Genomic DNA, 23,137 nt, shown 5'->3' on the forward strand with positions numbered 1-23,137 from the left:
AGCTTAAAAGTAGAAATTAAATTTAAGGATATCATATTCGATGGTAAATAACACTATCTCATATGAACCTTTAGATGAACCTATTATTGATGAGGAGGATACTTTTAAAATGAATTGCTATGTTATTGAAGATACAGTGATTGACTGCAGAAACAGGAGTTTTGAATTGTGTGCAAATCATGAATCTGCTTTTGGGTTCTTGTATTTCATCCACAAGTTACAGGAAATGCCAGAGGAAACATTAAAACATGATCATGGAAATTTACTTTTAAAATGAAATCGGTACACACAAGAACCTGCACACAGGTTCTTGTTTATAGCAGCTTTATCCATAATCACTAAGACTTGGAAGGAACCAAGATATCCTTCAGTAGATGAATGGATAAACAAACTATGGAACATTTAGACAACGGAATGTTATTTAGTGCTAAAAGGAAATGAGCTATTAAGCCATAAAAAGACATGGAGGGACTTTGAATGTTTATTACTAACTGAAAGAAGCCAATCTGAAAAGATGATTCCAACTTTATGATATTCTGGAAAAAGCAACTACAGAGACAGTAAATAGATCAGTGGTTTCCAGAGGCTGAAGGAAGGAAAGGATGGAATTGGAGGAAGGGAGATGGGACACAGAGGATTTGTAGTGCAGCAAAACAGTTCTGTATGATACTATAAAGGTGGGTTCATGTTACACATTTGCCCAAGCCCACAGAATACAGAATACCAAAAGGGAACCCTGAAGTTAACTATGGACACTGAGTGATTATGATGTGTCAGTGTAGGTTAATGGACTATAATAAATGTATCATCTGGTGGGGGATGTAGGTAGTAGGAGAGGCAATGCATGCGGGGGCAGAAACTCTCTGCACTTTCTGCTCAATTTTGCCTTGAACATAAAACTGCTGTACTATATAAAGTTTATTTTTTAAAAATAGCAAACTGAATTTATATTCGAATACAAAGCTCATAATATTTTTAAAAATTGTTCCACAAAAATGATTATTTTTAGGTACACTAAAAAATGTATTTCTTTTTTTTGAACACTGAAAAATTTATTTAAAACCATACAATTTATGACCAAGTGACAATACATTTTAAATTCAAAGTGTTTGCTGACACGTTAGTACTTATTTTTATTAATTAAATTTTTTTAAATCATATTTCAAAATAATTTAACAGAAATTTATCCTACAGTTTTCACAGCATATAATAACCTTCAGTCATAGTTGCATCAACAAAAGATTCTACTTAAAATTAAAAAATAAAAAAAAAGTTTTGTGACCTTTCATTTGTCAAGAGCAAGTGATGTTGCTGTCAATTATGTCAATAGAAAATTAAATTGTTTTTCTGAAGAAACAAGAAAAGTCTCAAACAATCTAACCTTACACCTAAAGGAACAAGAGAAAGAAGAACAAACAAAACCCAAAGTTAGTAGAAGGAAAGAAATCATAAAGATCAGAGCAGAAAAAAATGAAATAGAGACAAAGAAAACAATAGCAAAGATCAATAAAACTAAAAGCTGGTTCTTTGAGAAGACAAACAAAACTGATAAATGATTAGCCAGACTCATCAAGAAAAAGAGGGAGAGGACTCAAATCAATAAAAATGAAAACGAAGAAGTTGCAATGGACACAGCAGAAATACAAAGCATCATAAGAGACTATTACAAGCAACTCTATGCAAGAAAATGGAAAACCTGGAAGAAATGGACAAATTCTTAGAAAGGTATACCCTTCCAAGACTGAACCAGGGAGAAATAGAAAATATAAACAGACCAATCACAAGTAATGAAATTGAAACTGTGATTAAAAATCTTCCAACAAACAAAAGTCCAGGACCAGATGGCTTCACAGGTGAATTCTATCAAACATTTAGAGAACAGCTAACACCCATCCTTCTCAATCTCTTCCAAAAAATTGCAGAGGAAGGAACACTCCCAAATTAATTCTACGAGGTCACCATCATCCTGATACCAAAACCAGACAAAGATACTACAAAAAAAGAAAATTACAGATCAATATCACTGTTGAATATAGAAGCAAAGGTCCTCAACAAAATATTAGCAAACAGAATCCAACAACACATTAAAAGGATCATCCACCATGATCAAATGGGATTTATCCCAGGGATGAAGGATTCTTCAATATACACAAATCAATCAATGTGATACACCATATTAACAAACTGAAGAATAAAAACCGTATGATCATCTCAATAGATGCAGAAAAAGCTTTTGACAAAATTCAACACGTATTTATGAAAAAACTCTCCAGAAAGTAAGCATAGAGGGAACCTACCTCAACATAATAAAGGTCACATATGACAGACCCACAGCAAACATCATTCTCAATGGTGAAAAACTGAAAGCATTTCCTCTAAAATCAGGAACAAGACAAGGATGTCCACTCTCACCACTATTATTCAACATAGTTTTGGAAGTCCTACCAATGACAATCAGAGTAGTAAAAGAAATAAGAGGAATGAAAACCAGAAAAGAAGTAAAACTGTCACTGTTTGCAGATGACATGATACTATACATAGATAATCCTAAAGATGTCACCAGAAAACTAATCAATGAATTTGGTAAAGTTGCAGGATACAAAATTAATACACAGAAATCCCTTGCATTCCTATACACTAACAATGAAAGATCAGAAAGAGAAGTCAAAGAAACAATCCCATTCACCATTGCAATGAAAAGAATAAAATGCGTAAGAATAAACCTATCTAAGGAGGTAAAAGACCTGTACTCAGAAAACTATACGACAGTGATGAAAGAAATCAAAGATGACACAAACAAATGGAGATATATACTATGTTCTTGGTTTGGAAGAATCAACCATGTGAAAATGACTATAATACCCAAAGCAATCTACAGGTTCAGTGCAATCCCTATTAAAGTACCAATGGCATTTTTCACAGAACTAGAACAAAAAAGTTCACAATTTGTATGGAAAAACAAAAGACCCTGAATAGCCAAAACAATCTTGAGAAAGAAAAACGGAGCTGGAGGCATCAGACTCCCTGACTTCAGACTATACTACAAAGCTACAGTAATCAAGACAGTATGGTACTGGCACAAAAACTGAAATATAGATCAATGGAACAGGATAGAAAGCCAAGAAACCCACACACCTATGGTCAACTAATCTATGACAAAGGAAGTAAGGATATGCAGTGGAGAAAAGACAGTCTCTTCAATAAGTGGTTCTGGGAAAACTGGACAGCTACATGTAAAAGAGTGAAATTAGAACACTCCCTAACATTATACACAAAAATAAACTCCAAATGGATTAAAGACCTAAATATTTAGACCAGACACTATAAAACTCTTAGAGGAAAACAAAGGCAGGCCACTCTTTGACATAAATTACAGCAAGATCTTTTTTGACCCCCTTCCTAGAGTAATGGAAATAAAAATAAACAAATGGGACCTAATGAAACTTAAAAGCTTTTGCATAGCAAAGGAAAGTATAAACAAGGTGAAAAGACAACCCTCAGAATGGGAGAAAATATTTGCAAATGAATCAATGGACAAAGGATTAATCTCCAAAATATATAAACAGCTCATGCAGCTCAATATTAAAACAAACAAACAACCCAATCCAAAAATGGGCAGAAGACCTAAATAGACATTTCTCCAAAGGAGACATACAGATGGCCAAAAGTCACATGAAAAGATGCTCAACAACACTAATTATTAGAGAAATGCAAATCAAAACTACAACGAGGTATCCCCTCACACTTGTTAGAATGGGCATCATCAGAAAATCTACAAACAATAAATGCTGGAGAGGATGTGGAGAAAAGGGAACCCTCTTGCACTGTTGGTGTGAATATAAATTGATACAGTCACTATGGAGTACAGTATGGAGGTTCCTTAAAAAACTAAAAATAGAATTACCATGTGACTCAGTAATCCCACTACTGGGCATATACCCTGAGAAAACCATAATTCAAAAAGACACATGCACCCCAATGTTCATTGCAGCACTATGTACAATAGCCAGGTCATGGAAGCAACCTAAATGCCCATCAGCAGACAAATGGATAAAGAAGATGTGGTACATATATACAATGGAATATTACTCAGCCATAAAAAGGAAATGAAATTGAGTCATTTGTAGAGACATGGATGGACCTAGAGACTGTCATACGGAGTGAAGTAAGTCAGAAAGAGGAAAACAAATATCTTATATTAACACATATATGTGGCATCTAGAAAAATGGTACAGATGAACCGGTTTGCAACACAGAAATAGAGACACAGATGTAGAGAACAAACGTATGGACACTAAGGGGGGAAAATGGGGTGGAAGGTGGTGAGGTGAATTGGGAGATTGGGATTGACATATATACACTAATAGGTATACAATGGTAAGTAATAAGAACCTGCTGTATAACATAAATAAATATATAAAATTCAAAAAAAAAAGAAAGTTAAATTGCTTTGGATACTCATTTTGATGAGTTAGTAAAGGTATTTTCAGAAAAGGGAGCCACAGAAACCTTATGCTCAGTCAAGATATCAAATTAATGAAATATTTTTATTATTTATTTGTTTTATACAATTATTACACCAGAATATATTTTTCAATTTATGTTTGTGTTGTTGCTTTTGTATAAAATTACTCCTATGAAATTGTATTAATAATAAAATATTTCTAAATAAAAAGAGTCTCTGTTTTAGTACCTTTAACTGTACTTTTTTTTTCCTGCTTTTTGAACAAGAGGGCCCACATTTTATTTTTGCAGGAGCTCTACAAATTATGTCTCTGGTTGTATTGGGTTGGCCAAAAAGTTCATTTGGTTTTTTTCTGTAGGAGTTATGGAAATGTACTTATAAATGTACTAAATACATAGGATATATTTATTTGTCTACCTCAAATGTATTTTCATTTCTTCTTAGAGGTAGTTTAAGCTGCTCAGCTTCCTCCACATTACTAATGTATTCTGGCTAATTTTCTCTTTCAGATTAATTACTCTGGATGAATTGCATGGGCCTATAGGGTAAACAAGTCTAATAATTTGTCAACTTCCTCCAGCCCTCTGTGTGCTGTACTTTGTAATAGAACTTGTCACTAATGTATTTGTTCACGTTTGTGAACGTTTCTTCCTCCCAGTGAATACAGGAACGTTGAACCCATCAGCCTGAGGTGGTGTTGCCTAATCCCCAGTTTAAATATGAGCTGGCAGAGCATCAACACTGGTTCTTCAGGAACCATCCACAGGACTGGTTCTTGGATACCACGAATGAGTTTGCATCTGGAGTCTGTGGGCCCAGAAACTGAGGGGAACTTCCTTAAACACTACTTTGATCCCAGCTGTCCCCTGGCTTGTAGCAGATGCCAGTGCTGTGCCAACTCACTCTGTGTCACACCAGGCCTTGAAGATCCTAAGAACAGGGCACTACTGTCCCTTCAAATTGGGAGAGAGTGTGCTTCAGGCATGGCCAGCAGCGTGGCTGGTCTAGGGGAGCCGTGGAGAAAGTGCATGGACAGGGTTCAACAACCAACCTTCCAGGGTGTGAGTTCATACAAATTCTGATTAGTGACTACTGCTACTGTTTTAGGAGAAGGGGAGAGATACTCTGCCATGTGATATAGGATGAATAGTCAATCTCTGAATCTAAACTATTTTGTTAGAAGAGGCAGAGAGGTGGTGATGGGAGTGGCCTGGGGAGATGTGAGTTGTCCTACAATCTCATACTCACTCCCAATCCAAGATATGACAAACCTACAATATAAGAAATATAAAAAGCAGAGGATGTTTTCAGATAAGCACTCTGAGACCCCTCCTTACACCTAGGTTGCTTCCCTAAGCCCTTTCTATACAGAAATTCTAGAACCTCCCCTGGGGAAGATGACTGATGGGAGGCACGGAGGCAGACAGTGCCCTCCCAGGAGAAGCGTAGATTCCTGATGTTCTGTGATATGGAAGGTTCTGGAGCCAGGTACAGAGGGAAATTTGCTCACACCATGGTGACCTGGTGCCCTTTTGGTAGTCCAACAGAGATGGAGGTCTCAGCATAACCGTGCAGTGTTTACTCAGCGTGAGGCTGGTCTTTCTCCCAGACGTGATTTAGCAGTCTGCTCACAATTCTCTGTATCCTCTGAAGACTTAACTGCCACTCTGTTCTCTGCTTTGGATGCTTAACTTCAGATCTCTAGCTGAGAAGTGCCAGTGCCTTCCTTTGACTACACACCATACATAATTTATCTGTAACAAATCTTTCATATCAGCCCTTATTATCTCTCTTAGCTTTGATTTATGACATAAGACGTATAACTGTGTCTTTTACTCGGTTCTCCAAACTGATATGGAATTTCTCCTTCAGTAGTAAATGTAAGGCTCCGTTTTCTGAGAGAAAATTTATTAGACATGATCCAAGCAGAGGTGGATTGCTGGGGGGCCGGTTTTCTTCCTGTGAAGAATACATGGGCTATAGGCCTGTAACCATCTCTTCAGCATCCTGCCGGGAGGGAGAGGAGTGACTCCCCTGATTGGCCAGTTCCGGAGAGTAACCATGCATGCTCAGCTAGGATCTGTTCTCTGCCTTGGGAACAAGCTAGCTGAGGCCACCGCTGTCCAATGTAAACTGAGACTCAATGAGAACATCTGTCTTATTCTGGAATGCAGTGATCTCTCACATAAGCTACATCCTCCAATTTAGCCCCTAGCAATAAACAGGTTATAATTTAACCACTATCTTTATTGAAGGTAGATAAAGGGAGAGAGGTAAGTAGAGCATTGCTATTTATTGTAGGCCATGGGATAACCCAATGTGTGTTTTTTGGTTAGCAGAGTCAGTTGAATTCCACACCATTTACCACTGAACAGTACAGTTGTCTCTACTGGGTGAAGATTAACTTGACCTACAATTGCTTAGTTTTCCTCACAATTATTTACAGAAGTATAATTTGCATACAACCCAAGAAACCCTTAAGATTGAAACCCTTAAGGCTAGTTAATGTTTGAAGATGAAGCACGGGATAGTGATTATTTCTGGACAATTCAATTATGAAGAATGTATGCATCTAGGCGGTGTTGCCTCTGGGTCCTTCCTGCTTTCAGGGTTTCTGGCAGAAATCTACGATGAAGGACCTGCTACTGGTGAACTAGTAATTGCTGGGTTCAAGTGTGTGTGGTGGCCCATACTTCATCTCTACAGAAAGCTGCTCCTACAGAAAGCTGCTCTGCTACTTTGAGATCCTCATTATTGCATTTTGTTAATCCCAGTATTTCAGAATTAATCCGTGCTTCATCCAAATGCAAAATAGGTGCTAGTGCTACAAATGAGCAGAAAGCCAAGAGGAAAACAAACAACAATGACTGAGAAAGAACCAGTCATGAGACAGGCTTTTGATGAATTGTGGAGCAGTCTCGGCGGTAATGTCATGGTTAACAAATCACTTGTTGCTGCACTATTACACTATTTTTATCCACAAAATGTAGTCAGTATATTTTCAGCAAAATTTATTCTAAATCTAGCATAGATGGGGAATTCAAAAGGTGCTCCTTGATTTGAAGGACTCATGGGTGTGGAGAAACTTGCCTCTGAAACTGAAACAAGTAGAATTCTACACTTGTGCAAGAGATCAGCTGAAGGTACAAGAAACTTCCCTGAGAGGTGATTTAAATTCTGTTAATAAAACCAGTGTATCTGGTCATTAAATCAGTAAGATGAGATGGTTTTGAAAATATGTAGCATTCTTGTATTTTCTAATGATGTGTAATCAATTACTACAGTGTTATCATGGCCTACATGGATTCTCTGTTCTGGGTCAATCCAGGTTACAATTTGATGTCTGTTGGGATGCATTCTCATCTGGAGGCTTGGCTATGGAAGAATCCATGTCTATCTCATTCAGGTGGACAGAATTCATCTCCATGGACTATTGACGGAGGGTCCTGCTTCCTAATGAATGGAGGCTGCCCCCAGAATTGAGAGGACACCCACAGTTTTCTGCCACATGATTCTCTCCATAGGAAGTCGTGACACGGCAGTTTGCTTCTTCCAGTCCAGAAGGAGCCTTTCCTCGTAAGGTCTATTTCCTTATAAGGTCTCCAGTTGTCTTTTAAGGGTTTTCACCTGATTAAGTAAGGCCCACTCAAGATAAGCTCCCTTTTGCTTAACTCTAAAAAATCAGCTAATTTATGATTTAATTATCTGCAAAACCCATCAATTTTGCCTTACCATGTAACTTAATGAAGGGAGTGAAAACTATTCCTTTTGCCAATAACATAGCCTAATCAAAGGATTGACATCTATCACGTGTCATATTCTATTGGTTAGAACCAAGTCACATTTTCTGTCACACTCAAGAGGAGGGGATGAATCCTCGAAGGTCAGCATCAAGCGTATCTGCCACAATACTTTATAGTTTACAATATTTGCTATAACTTGTTATGTGGCAAATTGAGTAGATTTTAGAAAGAGGGAATTCAGTATCTTCTTAGATTTACCCAGTTCGTCCCAGAGAAATGGGGATTTGACTCTAGCAAATTTTTATTGGTTATGTGAACAGATAAATACCACTCAAGTTTTCCTTGACTAATGAAAGTACCCCTTAAGAAAGTCACTCCCTCCATTCTAACTCTGCTCATCAAACAACGTTGTAATTTACATTTCGTTCTTCTGAATGAACATACACATCACAAGAGGCTGTTCTCAGAAAATTAATAATACCAACAGCTCTAACCCTGTTGTGAATGATTAAATTGTCACTCTGTTTTTCTCTCCATTTTGAAATGTTTTTAGTTGAGATACTGCCTCCATGCTTGATCAACTGGAGTGAGCTAACTTTTTCCCGTAGAGACCCATATAAAGTACCTGCACTGAGCAGCTCTGTCTGAAGTGGGCAGGACAGTTTCTTCTTCAGCATCACTCTATCTGCATTGCCTCTCTCTGCACTAATGTGATCTTCACGGTCTTCTGTCAACACGGATCTAGAATCCATGTTCTTCTGTTAAGGGAATGGTCTCTCAACAGGGCCTTTTAGCAGTAGAAACATCTCCCAATACAGAACCATTTCTAGGTGGTGATAAATGAGGGAAATTAGTATAGAAGCAGACAGCTGACAGAAACCAAAGTGTCTGGGTCTGGCTTTAAAACAACATAGTGTTAAGACACAGGTAGAGTGTTTTTCTCTGTCCTGCTGCTGTTACCCCTTTAAGAATGGGGGCAGTGACTCCCCCCTCTGCCCCCAGAGCTGTCACTTAGGGAGTCATGGCAGTCCTGACTTGTCAGCTTTGAAAATTCTCCAAAAGCCTTTCCATGCATTGCATGTTACTGTTGCACACAGTAGGTCCCCCTTGGGAACTCACAGGCATTTCAGGTTTGAAGGAATGGGGCTCAGTCTCTACACGCACCACAACTAACTAACTGAATACCAAGACCCTGGATCCAGCTTTTTGGACCCAGAAATCTTGATTTCTGAACCAACACTCTCACCAACCACTACTGTCTCTGGCCTTAGATTTCCCAGACTGAAATGCAAATCACATTAGTGCAAATTTACCAGCTCCATTTGAACTTAGCCTCAGAGAGCTGAGCAACATCATTAATAGTGAACTACGTACTTCCCTACCAGTTTCCTCTCCCATCCTAAGTATGGGGGAAGCTCTGGAGATCAGGCCTTCCTTGTGTGTCTTCTTTTGAAAGACTTTTCCTTCCCCACCTCATGTCCTTCAGTGCTTGTTAAGATCCCACCACGTTTATTCTCTCTAGTCTTCTCCCTTTATTCCTCTAACTACATTTCCCTTGTATTGGGGATGAATCTCTCCGCCACTCCAGTCCCTGTTTAAGATTTCTTCATTCCCTCATCAAGAGAAACACTCTTGAAGATACCCAATCCAGTAGGAACAGACATTAAGTAGTATTTTTGCAGAAGATTTTAAGAATTTAAGGGTATCATGAAGGTGTTCTCTGGCTTTTGTAGTTCATCTACGTTGCCAAGACATAATATTAAAAGATCATACATTCTCCAATACATCACACTTGACAAGTGAGCTCTTTTTGAATATATATGATTCTTAACATTTGTTCCATTTACAAAAAAAATTATTTTTTCCCAAGGCTAGATGAAGTAAACGGTCAAAACCAAAACACCAGAAAAGAATTACTGTAATGAACAAATTTTCTAAGATTTGGAATCTTAGAACTGGAATCTCAGTATGACAAACTGTCTAATTCTAAGAATGCAGTATTGATTTCAATCAAGTTACCTATTTGAAGGTCAAAGTGGAAAGTACACACAGAGTGACACCTGGAACATCTTTTATTTTATTAAATGACACAATAGGATGTCTTACCCACCTTTCACAGAGATCTTGGGAGAATTCCCCATGTTCAGTAAGTTACAGTTAAACGAAACTATGTGAAACACATGGTAAAGCCAAATTCAGTGACTACCTTGTTTAGAACACTCATCTCTGGACCCTCCCCCAAAATGGCACAAGCACGAGAAACTTCCCAGGAAATACCATCCAGCACTCCTACTGCACAATCTCTCCACCTGTTGTCTTTTGGCCACTAATCCTGAATCACTAGTTCCCAAAATAAGTTGTGTTCGAGTATCTTTTTAGTTTAATTTCACATTGTTAAGGCTAAGAACACAAATGTCGCATATCTGTAAGCAATCATCTGAATCAGGTTTTGTTTTCTGTCTTTGGAGTCTGACAGTTAAGGCCTTCTCTGGCGTAGAAAATTCTGTAATTCTCTTTTTGGACAGAAGAGTCCATAATCAACCTAAGGATGTGCTATGTTCAAGGAGAGACAAATGTCGACCTGAGACAGACAGAAGAATTTATTTGATGGAATAGAGAATGCAGCTTCTGCCAGAAGCTCCTGATGATTTTTGTTCTTCAGCCGCTGTTCTCAACAATTAATTAATCCACTAATGAATATGTACTGAGTCCCATTATTAAATATCTATTACATTTATACTTGTGTTAAAGGCTCCAAAGGGAACAGAAATTAGATTGATGAGATATGCATAATGATGATTGCAGAAGTCTCAGAGAATTTGCAATAACGGCCACCTCTGTTTCTTGTTTTCCTTCCATGTGCTGGGCACTTTTCTAGGGGCTTCACACAAATTATCTGAAATTGTCCTTGGGGTGGTATTACTAGCCATCTTCTAAAAACAAGGATGGTGGGACTTCCCTGCTGGCACAATGCTTAAGAATACTCCTGCCAATGCAGGGGACATGGGTTTGAGCCCTGGTCCGGGAATATTCCACATGCTGTGGAGCAACTAAGCCCATGCATCACAGCTACTGATCCTGCACTCTAGAGCCCACGAGCCACAACTACTGAGCCCATGTGCCACAACTACTGAGCCCGCAAGCCTAGAGCCCATGCTCCATAACAAGAGAAGCCACCACAATGAGAAGCCCACACACTGCTACGAAGAGTAGCCCCCACTCGCCCAACTAGAGAAAAGCCCATGTGCAGCAATGAAGATCCAACGCAGCCAAAAATAAATAAAAATTTTTTAAAAACATACAAATAAAAAAATTAAATTAAATTAAATTGAAACAAGGAAGGCAAGGCTCAGAATAAATTTACCCAAATCTTCACATACATAATACATGAAAAAGAAAGCATCACTATTATATTAGCATGACGATATAACCAACAGATAATTGGTGAGGGCTTCTTATGCAAGTGGGATTATCAGAGGATGAGATGTGTATCTGAGGAGTTGGAATGAAAATAGGATGGATTTGAATTGAATAGTTCAAGTTTTTTCAGGCTAAGATGGAATAGTTTTAATCTTGGGACCTGAAAATTAGAGAACATTTATCTAGCCATGGTCTTGGTATTGAAAATAGGTTACTTAATATCTATAAGCCAATTTGTTTTTCCACTGAACTGGATAGAAATGGCCACTTTTAACCTCTGTGATTATGCTGTTTTCTTTATGTTTTATGACATTTCCAATTTTTGAAGCTAATGATGAAAAACAACGAAGATGTCAATGATAGAAAACAACCATGGACAGAGCACATTGTATGTTATTTGCCAAAAGTATGAGAGTGGGGGAGGCAGTTATCTTCACTTTCCTCAGCTGTAGAAAAAGGAATAGCTAATATACATGATGTGAAAATGAATGAGATGATATATGTAAAGTACTCAGTATCTTTGAGGCATATGTAAAGATAGAATTAGTAGATATTACCTTTGGATGGGAAAATTCGTCTTTGTCTAATTGCCATCAAATTCAGCTTTCAAAATAAAAGTTCTTGGGTAGTATCTCAATTCATTTTCCTGGTGAGATCCTCCTCTCAAATAAATCCACCAGTTTTCAAAAGATCAGGCAAATTATGTAGCCAACTTTTCATCTTGCTCAAATTTCAGCACATTTGAAGATCTCTGATATCAGTTTCCCAGCACCAGTTATTGAAGAGAGTGTCTTTCCTCCATCTAGAGAAAATGTTAATCCAAAAAGATACATGCAGCTCAATATCAAAAATAAAAACAACCCAATCCAAAAATGGACAGAAGACTTAAATAGACATTTCTCCAAAGAAGATATACAGATTGCCAACAAACACATGAAAGGATGCTCAACATCACTAATCATTAGAGAAATGCAAATCAAAACTACAATGAGGTATCACCTCACACCAGTCAGAACGGCCATCATCAAAAAATCTACAAACAATAAATGCTGGAGAGGGTGTGGAGAAAAGGGAACTTTCTTGCACTGTTGGTGGGAATGTAAATTGATATAGCCACTATGGAGAACAGTATGGAAGTTCCTTAAAAAACTAAAAATAGAACTACCATATGACCCAGCAATCCCACTACTGGGAATATACCCTGAGAAAAACATAATTGAAAAAGAGTCATGTACCACAATGTTCACTGCAGCTCTATTTACAATAACCAGGACATGGAAGTAACCTAAGTGTCCATAAACAGATGAATGGATAAAGAAGATGTGGTACATATATACAATGGAATATAACTCACCCATAAAAATAAATGAAATTGAGTTATTTGTAGTGAGGTGGATGGACCTAGAGTCTGTCATACAGAGTGAAGTAAGTCAGAAAGAGAAAAACAAAAACTATATGCTAACACATATATATGGAATCTTAAAAAAAAATGGTTCTGAAGAACCTAGGGGCAGGACAGGAATAAAGATGCAGGCATAGAGAATGGACTTGAGGACACGGGGAGGGGGAAGGGTAAGCTGGGACGAAGTAAGAGAGTGGCATGGACATATATACACTACCAAATGTAAAATAGATAGCTAGTGGGAAGCAGCCGCATAGCACAGGGAGATCAGCTCAGTGCTTTGTGACCACTTAGAGGGATGGGATAGGGAGGGAGACGCAAGAGGGAATAGATATGGGGATATATGTATATGTATAGCTGATTGATTCAGTTTGCTATAAAGCAGAAACTAACACACCATTGTAAAGCAATTATACTCTAATAGAGATGTTAAAAAAAAAGATACATGCACCCCAATGTTCATAGCAGCACTATTTATAATAGCCAAGACATGGAAGCAACCTAATTGTCCATCCACGGATGAATGGATAAAGAAGATGTGGTATATATACACAATGGAATATTACTCAGCTATAAAAAAAGAATGAAATAATTCCATTTGCAATATGGATGGACCTAGAGATTATCATATTAAGTGCAGTAAGCCAGACAATTATCATATGATATCACTTATATGTAGAATCTAAAAAAATAATACAAGTGAATGTATTTACAAAACAGAAGTAGACTCACAGGCATAGAAAACAAACTTATGTTACCAAAGGGGATAGTGGGGGGAGGAAAGATAAATTAGAAGTTTGGGATTAACATATACACACTACTATATATAAAATAGATAAATGACAAGGACCTACTGTATAGCACAGGGAAGTACACTCAATATTTTGTAGTAACCTATCATGGAAAAATATCTGAAAAATTATATATATATATGTGTATATATACACACACACATACACACACACACACACACACACACACACGTATAACTGAGTCACTTTGCTGTATACTTGAAACTAACACAACACTGTAAATTAACTATAGTTAAATAAAAATAAAGATTGCAGAAAGTCAAAAAAAAAATCTTTAGGAATGTCCAAGGTTATAAACTAGTGCTGGTATTGAAAAGTTTTGCTTTTGGTGGTGTTTATCATCAATGAATTTAATATTATTCACCATTAGGAGTTCTTGGCAAATGATATATCATACACACAGTTAAAACATGAAAAAGAACGAGGCTTTTAAAGAGTTCTAAGGACCTAAACAAAACTTAGACCTGGCTTTAAATTCTGACTCCCTCAGAGATCTTTTCAGATTGGAAATAATTATCTTCCCTTCAGGAAAAAATGGAATGAAATCTCTGCATTCTGGTATCTCTTTCTACTTCTACCTGGAGGATTAAACTGACGGAAACTGTAATCAAAATGTTGGATCTCAGTTAACAGTTCTAGGACAGGAAGCTTGATCTGACCCAGACAGAGACAATTCTCAGTGAAATCTCTTTCTCATTTTGTTGGCGCAAGGTCCCATTTGAACAAAGTTAAATTCAGAGAGTAAGTGGCTTTTCAGGTATGCTTTTCGGGGTGGGAGGGACAAAGTCTAGCTTGATGTCATGATGGTGAAAATTTGTAAGACTATATTTTCTGTAAAACCTTTTACAAACAACTTTTCAATGACAGCTTTAATAAACAAATCTTAAATCATGCAGAGTTCTTTAACTATTGTATTGGAATATTTTGTTCCTTTGAAAAAACTTTAACGCTCATTGGAATATTCTGTACCAATTCCAGTGAAAGCAAAGAGTTCTTTTTCAGTCGTCATCTCTATCCTACCAAGGAAACAGAATCTTCTTAATAAATAAGGCCAGTAATGGTAATACCATGACACTCTCAACTGCAAACTTGCATTTACCACATGAATGGGGAGCTATTCTGGCTGTTCCCTTACTTCCACAAAGAATCTAAAATTTTAAGAATTGAGCAAAGAAGATTCATAGAGAAGGAAAGGAAATATTACAATTTGTAGGACTGAAAAATGTGTACTAGCTCTATTCCCATAGACTATTTTGGATTTTTTTGAGATACGAAGGATTTAGCCACCAACTCGTACCATCCCAGAATCTCATCAAAGAAAGATATCAGGCTTATGCTTTGAAGCCAAGAAGAACCAAGTCACAAATTGTGGTCAGAAGGATGCCTGGAAGAATATTGCTGACTCTTAGTTTAGGTCCACAGTCAAGCTCTTAAAAAAAAAATCCTAGCTTCTCACTGTTTACTGGGAACCAGCAGGTTGGGTCCCCTGGTCTGAATACACCTGCTGTAGGTCACCTATTCTCTTTGCACCTAATTTCTATTTTTATAAAATGAGACTAGCCTCCAAGATGCTTTGCAGTTCTATAGCATCAAAGTGGAAAAATGTGCATGACAACAGTGAACTATTCAACACATACTTATTAAACATCTGCTACAGAAGAAGCTGGACAATCTAAAAACGAACAAAACATAGTCTCCTTTTATTTATTTATTTATTTATTTATTGGTTGCATTGGATCTTTGTTGCTGTGCGCAGGCTTTCTCTAGTTGCGGCGAGAGGGAGTTACTATTCATTGCGGTGCATGGGTTTTTCATTGCGGTGCCTTCTCTTGTTGTGGAGCATGGGCTCTAGGTGTGCAGGATTCAGTAGTTGTGGTGCACAGGCTTAGTTGCTCTGTGGCATGTGGGATCTTCCTGGACCAGGGCTCAAACCCGTGTCCCCTGCACCACCAGGGAAGTCCTAGTTTCTGACTTCTAAAGCTTATAGATAGTAGTCTCTGTTGAAAATTATCATTTGAAAATTTAATTATTTTTCTAACTACTATTCTTAGGATAAATTACTGGTTTCACCTCACTGTACAGAGTTGGAATAAATTACTGTCTCAGCTCTCTTTCCATAGGAATCTTTCCAAGATTCCTTCCAATGCCAAGATATTTATGGTTTTCATGTGAATGATATTCATTCAACACTTTGTGAACACAATTGTTTATAAACTGACACTTGTAAAAGTGATTTGTTCTATGTCATGCCTTTTGTTTTCTGTCTGTTATCTGTCCAATTCTTCTGAGATACTGACAAATCAGAATTTGTCCACCTCAAAAGGAGAATATTTATCTTACATCCTCTAAGACCTCCATATAAGAATAAGCTCCAACCAAGTATATAAAATTTTTCTGGATGGTTAAGTAGTTGAAAATATTAGCTGAAATTATGAATTGTATTGATTTCACCAAATGTTGTTCCAATATATAGAGTATTTTTAAAATAATTTTAAGGTCAATAGGAGCCTCTATACTGTGCTTCAGTACACAGCTTTCTCTATTCAGGTGAAACTTGCAAATCAGCTGCGTGTTGCTTTCTTGGCATTCCTTGCAGCCCTCAGCCTTAGAGCCCTGTAGAGAGCAGGCAACCAGTGAACCATGTGGAAGTAAATGCTTCATCTTCACAATGCTGGTGAAAAGAAAATATACTTCAGTTTTTATCTCATTAAACAATGTAATTTGGAAATTGATAAGATCAAAATAAAGAGGTTAAAAATAAGGACAAATAATCAGAAGAGTGAAAGGAACAGTTAAATGCAATCTGGAAACCATCCAGTTTTTTTTGCCCAGTGCTTTTTATAGACTGTTGTTTGTTCCAATGAAAGTCATCACTGAATTGTCTGGTAGAAATAATCTAAATCTATCTTTTCAAATAAAACTTTTGATTTAAAAATAGATTAGGAGAAATGTCTATTTAGGTCTTCTGCCCATTTTTGGATTGGTTTGTTTGTGTTTTTTTTTTAGTATTGAGCTGCATAAGCTGCTTGTATATTTTGGAGATTAATCCTTTGTCACTTGCTTTGTTTGCAAATATTTTCTCCCATTCTGAGGGTTGTCTTTTCATCTTGTTTATGGTTTCCTTTGCTGTGTAAAAGCTTTTAAGTTTCATTAGGTCCCATTTGTTTATTTTGGTTTTTATTTCCATTTCTCTAAGAGGTGGGTCAAAAAGGATCTTGCTGTGATTTATGTCATAGAGTGTTCTGCCTATGTTTTCCACTACGAGTTTGATAGTGTCTGGCCTTACATTTAAGTGTTTAATCCATTTTGAGTTTATTTTTGTGTATGGTGTTAGGGAGTGTTCTAATTTCATTCTTTTACATGTAACCATCCAGTTTTCCCAGCACCACTTATTGAAGAGACTGTCTTTTCTCCATTGTATATTCTTGCTTCCTTTATCAAAGATAAGGTGACCATATGTACGTGGGTTTATCTCTGGGCTTTCTATCCTATTTCATTGATCTATATTTCTATTTTTGTGCCAGTACCATACTGTCTTGATTACTGTAGCTTTGTACTATAATCTGAAGTCAGGGAGCCTGATTCCTCCAGCTCCGTTTTTCTTTCTCAAGATGCAAATCAAAACTACAAGGAGGTATCACCTCACACTGATCAGAATGGTCATCATCAAAAAATGTACAAACAATAAATGCTGGAGAGGGTGTGGAGAAAAGGGAACCCTCTTGCACTGTTGGTGGGAAAGTAAATTGATACAGCCACTATGGAGAACAGTATGGAAGTTCCTTAAAAAACTAAAAATAAAACTACCATATGACCCAGCAATCCCACTACTGGACATATACCCGGAGAAAACCATAATTCAAAAAGAAACATGTACCACAATGTTCATTGCAGTGCTATTTACAAGAGCCAGGACATGGAAGCAACCTAAATGTCCATCGACAAGTGAATGGATAAAGAAGATGTGGCACATACATACAATGGAATATTATTCAGCCATAAAAAGAAACAAAATTGAGTTATTTGTAGTGAGGTGGATGGACCTAGAGTCTGTCATACAGAGTGAAGTAAGTCAGAAAGAGAAAAATAAATAGTGCATGCTAGCACATATATATGGAATCTAAAAAAAAAAAAAAAAAAACTGTTCTGATGAACTTAGGGGCAGGACAGGAATAAACATGCAGATGTAGAGAATGGACTTGAGGACATGGAGGGGGGAAGGGTAAACTGGGACAAAGTGAGAGAGTAGCATTGACATATATACACTACCAAATGTAAAATAGATAGCTAGTGGGAAGCAGCTGCATAGCACAGGGAGATCAGCTCAGTGCTTTGTGACCACCTAAAGGGGTGGGTTAAAGAGGAGGGTGGGAGGGAGACATAAGAGGGAGGAAATATGGGGAGATATATATATATATATATATATATATATATATATATATACATATAACTGATTCACTTTTTTATACAGCAGAAACTAACACAACAATGTAAAGCAATTATACTCCAATAAAGATGTTAAAAATAATACCAAACAACTCTTGGAAGTTTATCAATTAGAAAGAAGCACAATTTCCCGTATTGCCTTTCTCTCCTAATTGCCTCCGTAATTGCCCTTTCCTATTATTTTTTACCCTTGTAATACAATACCCTCTTAACTGGTGTCTCTAACTTTTGTGTCTCCCTTCCCCAGTCTTTATCCCACATAGCAAATAAAGAATTATGTTTGTGAAGCACACAAAAAAATAAATAAGTTAAATTAAAATAAAATAGATTACGATTTACAGAATATTTGTAAAGATAGTACAGAGAGTCCCCATATGTCCTACACCTAATTTCTCCTATTATAAACATTTTATATTAGTAATGTAAAGTTATTAAAATTAATCAACCAATATTGATATGTTTTCTCTTAACAAAGGCCATACTTTATTTGAATTTCCTTGGCTTTTACCTGATGCCTTTTGGTAACAATACAAGGATTTTTAGTCTAGGATTCCACAACACATGTATCTGTCATGTCCCTTAAGGCTTCACTTGGCTGTGACAATGTCCCAATCATTTTCATCACATCATATCTAGGGTACATTTATCACCATGACTTACCACTGTTGACGTTAATCTTGATCATCTGCCTGAGGAGTGTTTGTAGTGTTTTTCTACTGCAGAGTTACTCCCTCCTATTTCTGTGTTGTACTTTTTGAGAAGTCACTATACACAACCCACAACCAAGGAGTGGGGAGTTATATTCTACCTCCTTGAGGTTGAAGTAACTACATAAATTATTTGAGCTTCTTCTGAAAGGAAATTTATCTGTTCTTCAATTTTATTTTCTTACACAGTCATTAGTTTATATTGATATGGACTCATAACTGTCTGGTGTACACTGGGTTACAATACAATACTTATTAATTTTGTTGTTAAAATTCTCCAGCTTTAGCCATTAGGAGCTCTTTTAGTCTCCTGTATCTCTTTGATGTACTCTCATCACTGGGCTTTTTCAAACACTTGCTTTCTGGCACTATAAAATGCTCTAGGATTATCTAGGATTTTTCCATGTCCCAGTCCTAGAATCAGAAATTTTTTTCAAGTATCCTTGGTTCTTTTCATTGCAGAATGGTATTAGAAAACAAGACCTGCCTGATAGGTGTGCTTGTTGCTACTGAGGTGTCATTGCTTCTGGACCCTCTCAACTGACAGAGCAAGGAAATATATGTGTTTATACTAACCTGTCTATATGCACATATCTGTAAATATCTCTGTATGTATGTGTATATATATTCATACTGATTTTTACCACATGGATCATTCATGCCTTCCCCCTTTGCTTATCTATAACCTTCTATTCCAATAAGCAGAAATCTGGTTCCCACCATCTGCTATCCATTTATTTAATTATTCAATGCCAGTTGTTCAATTCCAGTCCACGTATATAATGGCTTCACAATTTTTAACCTGTAGGGAACAACTTAATCAGCTATAGCATAGTACTTATGTACAGTTTCCTTTGCTTTTTCTGCATCAGTTGATAAAGTCATAAGATTTTTATTTTTTATATATGATAAATTACACTGATTTTTGAACTATGAGCCAGTCTTGCATACTTGGAAAAAAAATGTCACTTGGGTCATGATATATAATACTTTCTATATATTGTCAGGTAAAATTTGCTAATATGTTTTGAGAATCATTTTGTTTACATTCATGAGAGATATTGTTGTGCAGTTTTCTTATGATGTCTTCATCTGATTTTATTGTTAGAGTAATGCTGGACTTGGATAGTAGGTTAGGAAGTATTCTTTTGCTTCTAATTTTTGGAATAAATTGTGCAAACTTGGTATTATTTTGCCTATGTCAAAGGCAGAAGTGTTTATCTAAGGAAATTTACAGGAAAACTTTGATGGGATACATTAGATTTGTTTCCATTACAGCAGATTCTTTCAGCGTGAATAAAAGTTACTATCAGTTCTCATGATTTTCTGAAAGTATTTGAGATTACTAAAAGAATAAAATGAATGTAAAGCAACTTCACATTATATTATAGATTTGAAGAATATGCTTGTTTCAGGGAAAATTTACTGAGATTAGTCTAATCAACATGCTGTAGTCTGGTGCAGGAAGAAGGAAGAATGAGGACTTCTGCTTAGCTGATAAGTTAGACTACTTCATACCTGAGAAGCAACAATGAGCATAGATGGAGGTTTCTTCTTTACTCAGAGCGGTGTCGACTCTCACCCTGGTTTACCAAGTATGGTCTCATTTTTCCTATTGTCCAATCAACTTGTCCAGTTTGGCATTAGTCCTGGATTTTTCATTTTTAAAGAAGTATTGTTAATGGTTGTATGAAAATAAATTCAGATGTTTGAGCCAGACTTCCACAGTGTACATCCAGCTTCTCCTTTGGTTGTCATCTAACCCCATAAATAAACCTATATGTTCTACATGACACTAATTTTTTTTAAATAAACAAGTCCTCTACGTTTTGCTTGTTTTTGTTAAAACCCGTTTGGAAATATTTAATCAAATATCAAATAAATGTTGGATCGAAAGACGTCAACTTTGAAAGCTTTGAGTGAGTTCCAGGTAGGGAAAATGAAGTTTACATGTAGAAAGCATTTATCCCTATGAAAACATGGAAGAGACTACAACATACATAGATTTATAATTGCACTGTGGAATACTTGGCCTTGTGGGAAGAGTCTTTTGGTGGAGTTTCCATTTTTAATTTGATATGTTATTACTAAGTACTGCAACAGAATATTAAAATACCTGTGGACTTTCGACATTTAGACTTGACAAAACTTTCAAAAAATCGTAAACACAAGGAACAGTACTCTGGAAAACTGAAGGTGCCCTTTGTACATGGGAAATATTCACACATTCACTTTAAATATTTTTGTGTTGAGAATACGCTCTACTGAACAGATTTTGCTCTTAGGTTAGCAGGTACTATGGCACTTAGAGAAATAATATTTTTTCTATTAAAACTATTACGATCTATGGAAAAGAGTCAAAGTTGTTAACAATTTCAAATGTGCTAATCATAAGATGCAATTTTGAAAATTAAGACTAATATAACCATATTAATAAACTACACTCTCATAATTATGCACTTTTGGTGTGAACCAAAAAATATATATTTGAATATGAATTGTGGTGGTGGTAAAAGCATTAACAGACTAGACGGGGGGTGTGGGTAGGTACTGCTGTTAGGAGCTGAGAAAAGAAACTATGGCTGCTCTCTTGTGTGCACCATATTTTGAGTCTGAAAAGAGGAAGCCAAAGCTGGGAGGAGCTCGGTGAGGGGGTCCTCCAGCAGCCAGGCAGCATGGCGGCCTTGGAGATGCGTGTGTGCGAGACGGATGGTTGCAGCAGCGAGGCCAAGCTCCAGTGTCCCACCTGCATCAAGCTGGGCATCCAGGACTCGTACTTCCGCTCACGGGAATGTTTTCAAGGAAGTTGGGTTACTCACAAGTTACTACATATGAAAGTAAAAGATGAAAAGGCCAAGCGAGAAGTGTCTTCCTGGACTGTGGAAGGGGATATCAACACTGACCCATGGGCATGTTATTGATATACTAGTAAACTCAGACCACATTATCCACTGATGTCAAGGCCAGTGCCAAGTCATAGTCCAAGACCAGATTATGCTGATCACCCTTTAGGAATGTCTGAATCTGAGCAGGCTCTTAAAGGTACTTCTCAAGTTAAGTTACTCTCATCTGAAGATATAGAAGGGATGCTACTGCTATGTAGGCTTGCTAGAGAAGACTATGTGGACATTGATGCTGGGGTGATTAAACCAGGTGTAACTACTGAAGAAATAGATCATGCTGTACACTTAGCATGCATTGCAAGAAATTGCTATCCTTCTCCCCTGAATTATTATAATTTTCCAAAGTCTTGTTGTACTTCAGTGAATGAAGTGATCTGCCATGGAATTCCAGAGAGATGGCCCTTGCAAGAAGGTGATATTGTTAATGTGGACACTACTCTTTATCACAGTGTTTATCATGGGGACCTGAATGAGATGTTTTTTGTTGGAGACGTGGATGAGCAAGCATGGAAACTGGTTCAGACCACGTGTGAGTGCCTGATGCAAGCCACTGATGCAGTGAAACTTGGTGTTCAATACAGAGAATTGGGAAACATAATCCAGAAGCATGACCAAGCAAATGAATTTTCAGTTGTTCAAAGCTATTGTGGGCATGGAATCCACAAATTTTTTCATACAGCCCTCAATGCACCTCACTAGGCCAAAAATAAAGCAGCTGGAGTGATAAAGGCCGGCCACATATTTACAATTGAGCCAATAATTTGTGAAGGTGGAAGGCGGATGAAACCTGGATGGATGGCTGGACAGCAGTGATGAGAGATGGGAAGCTGTCTGCCCAGTTTGAGCACAACCTGCTGGTCACGGACACTAGCTGTGAAATCCTAACCCCGTGACTCGATAGCTCGTGGCCTCATTTCATGTCCCAATTTTAATTTCTCCTGAGATGGTACATCTTGGTGATAACTTCTGGCTGTACTTTGCATTTTGTTGAGAGTACAGAATGGAAGATGAAATTTTTTAATTACTTGTTTTGTTTTGATTATAGATAAGGAAGGACTACAGCATTTGATGTGTGTCCTCAAGAACTTGGGTCTGAAAAAGCCAAGAAGAATAAAGGAAGCATTTCTCCATTCTTCTCAATGCTCCCCTCTCCCCACAAAAAAAGTCTCTGCACACCCATTTTCTTATGTTCCCTTTGAGCAGTTTTACTTAAACCTGCTCCTAAGTTGATTTTATCAC

At 37.1% G+C, this 23,137-nt stretch overlaps 1 pseudogene; it reads left to right on the forward strand.

The window, feature by feature from the left end:
- Window positions 1-21,664: 21,664 nt before the first annotated feature.
- On the forward strand, window positions 21,665-22,830 carry LOC137220627 (methionine aminopeptidase 1-like; annotated as a pseudogene).
- The last annotated feature ends 307 nt before the right edge of the window (window positions 22,831-23,137 follow it).

This window comes from Pseudorca crassidens, chromosome 3, assembly GCF_039906515.1.
Source record: "Pseudorca crassidens isolate mPseCra1 chromosome 3, mPseCra1.hap1, whole genome shotgun sequence".
Taxonomy (NCBI): domain Eukaryota; kingdom Metazoa; phylum Chordata; class Mammalia; order Artiodactyla; family Delphinidae; genus Pseudorca; species Pseudorca crassidens.